The sequence below is a fragment of the Sturnus vulgaris genome, chromosome 1 (genome assembly GCF_052056855.1).
Source record: "Sturnus vulgaris isolate bStuVul1 chromosome 1, bStuVul1.hap1, whole genome shotgun sequence".
Lineage (NCBI taxonomy): Eukaryota > Metazoa > Chordata > Aves > Passeriformes > Sturnidae > Sturnus > Sturnus vulgaris.
This window is the reverse complement of record NC_142243.1, coordinates 48,075,302-48,082,356: the sequence shown is the minus strand read 5'-3', so window position 1 is coordinate 48,082,356 and position 7,055 is coordinate 48,075,302. Positions and strand designations below refer to the sequence as shown.

General features: G+C 38.1%; 1 long non-coding RNA gene across 1 annotated transcript; it reads right to left on the bottom strand.

Moving 5' to 3' along the window:
* Window positions 1–2,049: 2,049 nt before the first annotated feature.
* On the bottom strand, window positions 2,050–5,759 carry LOC148225190 (uncharacterized). The gene is made up of 2 exons (XR_015804175.1): window positions 4,840–5,759; window positions 2,050–4,738 (listed from the first exon to the last, which is right to left on the bottom strand). It is a non-coding gene; the product is annotated as an uncharacterized LOC148225190 (long non-coding RNA).
* Between the last annotated feature and the right edge of the window lie 1,296 nt (window positions 5,760–7,055).

Below are 7,055 nucleotides of genomic sequence, written 5' to 3'. Positions count from 1 at the left end.
AGGAGCAAAGGATTTCACACAGAGAAGGACTTGTACCACCACGCCAGTCTAATCTACCACACAAACACATGTAGTTTGTCCAAGGTAGTCGGACTATCCTTCCTGTTTTTTCTGAGTAGCTGCTCTGTACAAACAAAATTATTGGTGTCTTGGCACCAGACCATAAAACCTCCTGAAAGTCACTTTTCAGACACTCAGTTGCAAATATCAATTTCAGGTACTGCTTATGCATTTCATCTCTAGGTTCCAGCATAAACCCAGCCGTTGAACCCCTGGGCTAGAATCAATGAATAGAAGCTTTTATAGTTCACTGCTTGGTTTTGTCTCTTGCTTTTGTCAGAGGATGACTTGTTTGTTCCTATCTTTAGGGCTTCGCTGATAGTTTATCTAGTGTCAGTCATTAAGCTGAACACACCTATGCATATAGCTCCAGTTAATCCAGTAGAGCTATTCACTTGTCTTTTGCAACAAATGTGATATGAAATACTTATCAGTAAGTAAAAAACAAACTCTTTTTTTTTTGCTTAAGCAATGTGAGACAGTTGGCAGCTGATTACAAATAGGTCTGACTGAATGCTGCTGCCATTGGTGATAGTGGGAAGTTTGCAATTTAAGGGTTATACAATCTTGAACAGTCAAAGTTCTCTATTAGAAGAAAAAATAATCTCAAAACTATATTTTGTAAGAAAACCATAAACCGCTAAAATATATATATAATGTTGAGTATAGAAATACTCAAAATATATTATGGTTCAATCCACTTAGTTAAATTATTGGTGCATAATGTGGAATAAAACCCAGAAACATAAAGCAAGGAAAATGCTGAAACTTAATTCAGATACTTTTGTATTTATATTCTGAATTGCTACATTCTGAACTTCTATTTTACATAAGGAGAAAAGTACTTAGTGATTTTGCTGTGATGAGTGAGCAATACTAGAAATAGAGCACAGTTCTGAAAGAATCAGTTATATAGACATTTGAGACTCATAATGAGAGATAATGGTCTTTTTGATGATGAGTCCACTATATAAGCCAAAAATATTTCAAGGGCTTGTTTCAAAGTAGATTTATTAGCATAACCCAAGACTTATCCTCAGTCTTCCAGATAAGGAAAGTTCTTGTGTTGTTGTAATAACAGAAAGTTAGTGTTAGAGAGCTTTTGAAGAAATTACTTGCTTGTTACATAGCCGGACTTCAGACACACTCCTTACAGTGTGTAAATTTTAATGCAAAACACATAATCTGCATGGAAGTGTGGAAAATTAAGGGTTGGGGTTATTTGCATAATATCACAAATATATTTTTTGAAACAACTTCTGGGTCATGTGCTCATTAAGTGTCTTTCTTGGATTAACTGGCAGCATGGACTCTTCCTACACAGGATGTTTCTAAACTCCTTGCCAACACTTTTATTTTACCCTTAACAGTCCAATGTAATGCCCAAAGTCCTGTAAAAACCATGGTAAAAAAACTGGTCAAATATATGGGAAGCATGTACTGTTTGGTTTTCTATCGACAGCGTTTTTTGTAAGTGATCTTGTGCTCATGGAGTGCATGGGAACACTTCTGTAATATAATATACTAAATAAAAGATAGATAGATGGATAGATAGATAGATAGATAGATAGACAGATCTGAAATGTTTAAATGTATGACTTCATGGTTTATTAATTTACTAGTATTTGTAAGGCCATGCCTGTCTTCAGATTCTACTCATCTTCACCAAAGATGCTGTGATAGAAATAGTCTATTGGACATGACACTTACATGCCAGTTCCTGTGTGTTCTTTGGTTCCTTGAAACATCTAGCTGGAAAATTGAGTGTTATCAAAAGAGGGTTCCGTTATGTGGGAAGCAAATACTTGTCCACATTATCTTTCTTTAAAAAGTGTTTTGGCTACTTCATTGCAGAAAGAATATAGTATTGTTCTCCCTGTAGTGTATTATTAAGCAACTTGTGCAGTTACTGTTGAGTTGGCTAGCTGGTTTAAAAATGCAGTCTATTTCATTCCATTTCATGAGCCAGTGATCTCCCATTTTATATCAATTTATTTCTTGGTGGGTTTTGTTTTTTTTTTTTTTAGTTTATTGTATTTATCTCAAAATGTCTGCAATTGTCCCCATGGTAATGGAATTCACTTGGCAGCACTATATAGTTATATGAATCATTACAAGGCAGTAAATAAATGATTTAAGGCATAACTAAATACCAAATGGAAGTTGATAGGTTTGGTAACCACAGAAAGAATTTATTGTGAAGATACCTCAACACCATTAATATTTTTTCCTGGAAACTCCTACTTTTTGAAAAAGTTGGTTTGGACACACTTGAAAATTTGGTCCTGATGTTTTGGGGGATGTCCCCCAAAAGAAAACCATTCCTTGCAGATGTGTGGATGACCCTATAACTCTGTTGTGCCTGAGTCCAGACAGCAAATGTGGCTGTTGGAACCTCTATGAAAGAATGGAGATCACTTAATTTTGGGGTCATGCATCTATTAGTGCTATGGTCTGTCCATAGTAGACAAAAGGAGAAGTATTCCTTTAGAAAGGTTCTTAGCTTGAGCCTGTGCTTTTGACATAAAAAGTAAAAGAAGGCTAAAGTAGTATTTATGGACTGTCAAAAGATGTATTGTATATGCACAAACTTCCAATGAACAAACAAGTCACTGTTTTTTGTAATGGCTTGTAATGGAATAAGATGGCTGAATATTTGCAGAGCATTTTTTGCAAGAGAACAGTATTCAATTTTCTTGAGCTACAACTGGCAAAGCAGCCTTTTCCAGAGTTTTCATAATTACCACAGCTATGAAAAAATTGTCCATTCAACTCAATGTCTTAGATGGAGCCATTAGCTACTGTTGTCTTCTTGCATAAATGCAGTTGCAAAAGTGACAAGGTTTTAATGTAGCATGTCTTAATCCATTGTGATAGCTACATGGCTTCTTCTTTGAATATAAAAGGAAGACTGTGCAAACAAGCGTATTTTAATTCCATACCTAAAGTTCAGCAAATGGAAGAGAGAATATTGAAGGCTTTAAATAAACCACAATGTGATAAATCATTAAAATGTATAAAATGAAAACATTCAGTTTATTTAGAGAATGTTCTCAAAGAATGGAATAGATTGGTCTTGAACCAAAGCATACATTTATGTAAACTGTTGTTAATTCACAGTTTATAAAATGATTCCATTTTGATAGCATCTGTATAAGGCAAGGTGCCTAACCTCTGAGGCACAATGGGGAGAAGTTATGGAGTTAGTATCCTCCTTCATCTTGATGTACAAGCAAAGAAGCTGGAAGGAATCACAGTGTTACTCTGCTGACTGAACTCACGCAGCAGCATCTGCTGGGTCTTGCTAACTTCCACTCATCGGAGAAGTAGAACTGCTCTAAAATGGAGGCAACAGGAAATTGGTAGGAGGCTCTCAGAACAGCCAACCAAGACAAGGTAGGTACAAGGCTGTAGATGTGTTGTGGTAGAGTCAACACTGACTTCAGTCATGGTGCAAACTAGACAAAATCACACAAAGTGACAAAAATAAATCAGAAATTACCTAACTCCAGCTGTTTACACAAAGCACAAAACTCATGGCTATTATAATTCTGCTTTTCTCTCTGATTACTTGACTGGGAAGCTACTAAAACATAATTTCTATTTGAGAGAATTTTTGAAAGAACAGTGAGTACTTTTAAATAATGCACCTATTAGGTAAAATACTGATCAGGATGGAAACAAAGCTCCCAAAACACATCTTTGTGTACAGAAATTCCACTTGCTCTACATAACTGAAAAATTTAGTATGGCAGAAAAAATAAATCTGATTTGCCATAAAATGTTATGTTTTTTTCTGTAATAGTTATGACCTAAAATATATTTCTAATGTTGGAGAAAATAACATACTGTTCATTTTGTCTGATGGATTTTACCACATCCTGCCTGATTATTGCGGAATTCAGAATGCATTTTGGCCAACAAGAAGTGTGTCCACACTAAGGAGTTTCTTGGTCTCTTTTCAGGAAACACAGCTACACTACTGCTATTAATGCAACATTTATCTAATGCTGTCTGGCCTCTGTCATTTTTCTAGATCCCTCTTATCTGTTCCACTATGGGCCTCTATCCTGCAATTAATTCCACTTGGTACAGAGGTGAGCAGTGCCCGCTGTGGGGTCCCAGCCAATACAAATACCTGTAGTAAACACAGAGGAGATTGCAGTACTTGTGCAGGCAAATACCAAGCCAGCAACTTTATCACATTTGTCTGGAGATCAGACAACTCCTTCAGACACAGTTACACAAAATGCCCATTCACCCCTCAGCATGTGAACCTTTGGAGCAGGGACCATATGCTTTCAGGACAATTGACCCTGTCCTTGGTAGGGCAAGTAATTAGAAACAAGAAAATGAGACCTGGCTGGCCTCCTTTTCACTGTCTGCTCCCATCTTCTCTCAGCTTGAGCTCTCCACCCTCCCTTTCTTGTTTCTCTTTCTTTTTTTTTTTTATTTTTAAAATATTCTAAAACAAACAAATCTATTTAATAAGAAAAATACATTAGCAAATGGAAAGGTGTTTTTAAGAATTTTCTCCTCAGCAAACTGGCTTTCATTGAGCTTTACATGCCTCTCTGGTAAATAAATTAGAAGATAAGTAGCATTAAATTCATAAAACAATTGCTGTATTTTGCTGATAGTTGGCATCTCTGCAGTACAGCTGCTTCTCCCCAGCTTCCTGGAAGCAGAAAAAGGGACAATAGTGAGCTATGCAGTGTGACTGACACCTCCTCCACACTGCCAGTCTAAAGGTGCACACACATATTTACCAATACTCACCATCATATCAGATCAGAGCAATTTCTATAGGTTTGGTAGCATCTTGAAAGGCTTTCTGTCACCCAGCCAGGAGCCAGCAGATGGTCAATGCAGGAGGTCACACAGGATGGTCTTAACAAACTCTTTTGCCCATGCAATCCGTCATGAGTCAGACAATGTCTTTGTATCTCTCAGAACACATCTCTCTTCTTAGCATCTATTCTAGCAGGTGCAGCTCTGCGTGTCAGCCACCCCAAACAGCCAGCTGTGCTTGCAGTGAAACATTACAGTCTGCAGCCAGCATAGGAGAGGAGTTGTCGCCGAAGGCTGTAAATAAAAGGGGAAGAATGTAGTGGCTTTGGGACTTCTGCCCAAATAGATAAACCTTGACTGCTGTTGTTCCTTTGCTTTCTTGAGAAGCCCCAAGTGCTATTTCTGATCAGAGAAAAAAGAAGTCCTCTGCCATGACTCTCATCAGGGCCAGCTGTTCCAAGCTGGCGTTCACACTCTCCAGCGTTGCCAGGACTGTGTTGCTCAACTCCAAGTGCTATCCCCCATGCTGTATTCCACATGTGTCTCCTAATTCCTCTAGTGGGTCCAACATGTTTCCACCTCCTCTGCTGGTTTATGAAAGCTTTTCATTAGTTCCTTATTCTCCAGTTCCTGTGTCAAATGAAGAGGCCTCTGCATTAAAGTAGGTGTTGAAAATGCAGGGGGACCAGGAAGGTTATAACTGGGTAATGGGTAATTCAGTTATTCTTCCAGGGGCTAAGAGATAAGAAGACTTACTCTAAGGAGAAGTCACTTCTCAGGAAATCCTTATGGATCATTGTTCCTATGGAGCAGGAAAACAAGCCTCTCACAATAGAAAATATCTTCTCATCAGCAGCATTAGAAAATGATAGAGCAACCAAGCTCTGGTAGAGTGAGTCATCACTCAGCAATTTTTCTTCAGTGCTTTCGCACTGATTGCTAGCAAAGGTCATTGGTTGCTAAGCTGGAGTCTGTAAGCTGTAAGATGGGAAGGGCCATCAGGAAGCTTTGTTGCTGACAAAGAAGTTTACTTATAAATTTCAGTCAAGCTCAGAATTAGAGTACTGTGGGAAGATCCATCTTCTTTCATCTAAATTCAAGATTTGTATTTTAGCAAGTATGAGGGAAGTGTTGTGGTTGCTATGGATAAGATATATGTAGGGTCCAAAACTCAGAATTCATTCTTTTAGTAGACAGAGAGCAAAGAAAACAGGAGAAATTAAAAGGGTGTAGTGCTGTCACGTCCCTTACTGAGACATCCAGTTCAGGGTTAGCTCCAGATTATGACACAGAGAGTAGGTGTGACTGCAGTGTTCCCCTGTCTGTTATGATTGAAGTCACTCGCCTCTGAAAGGTATTCAAGCCATCATTCAGCTCCTTCTCCATTCCTTGTTTGTACTGCCCAAGTAATTAATTTACCACCTGTAAATCTGTGATAGGAGGAGGAATTTCATTCAAAAAAGGAAAATCATTGCTTTCTGCTTCATTTATCTTAAAACTAAATCCGTAACGAGGTGTCATATTCCCTTACCCCCTGCACATGTAAGCTTGTCTAAAATAGCTGTCCTTCCCTAACATTAAATTATCTCTAGTGTAATACCATTGCCTGTAGCAACACTGAAAACAGTTAAGATAAGACATCAGTGTTTTATCACTGTTTCGTCTAACCTTACTTAATGAAAGTCTGGATGGTGGAATAATAATAAAAATACCAACACCTTAAAGGACCTCTCCTGCCCTAAAGCTATTATTTCTATCAACAATCCAGCCACAAGAGAAGTCCCAGCAATGGAAGACATGGAGGAAGGACCCAGGCTTTACAGTTACACTGGGGCAGCAGGTATAAGGAGAGGTAAAAAACTGGAGCCAGATTTCATGTCCACTGTATTCTCATGTTTCTGCAATCTCACTGCGAAAAATGAGAGCAAAGTGCTTCAGTAGTGTTAATCAGCCATTAGTGACTTCCTGAGCTCTATAAAATTTATGGCCTTCATGGAAGTCTCTGGCTCTTTTTTTCAAGATTGCAGGGAGACTGTTTAATTTCTGCATTTCATGGTCATTTGGTTCCCTGTGCAGGCTGTGCTTGGGTAGAGCTTCTGTACTGATAATGTCCAGATGTGCCCTTTTCCCCTAATGAGATTATTTTTATTATTTTTACTCTGTCTTAAAGATATTTTAGGTCTTCACAGAAATTAGGTTTTAAC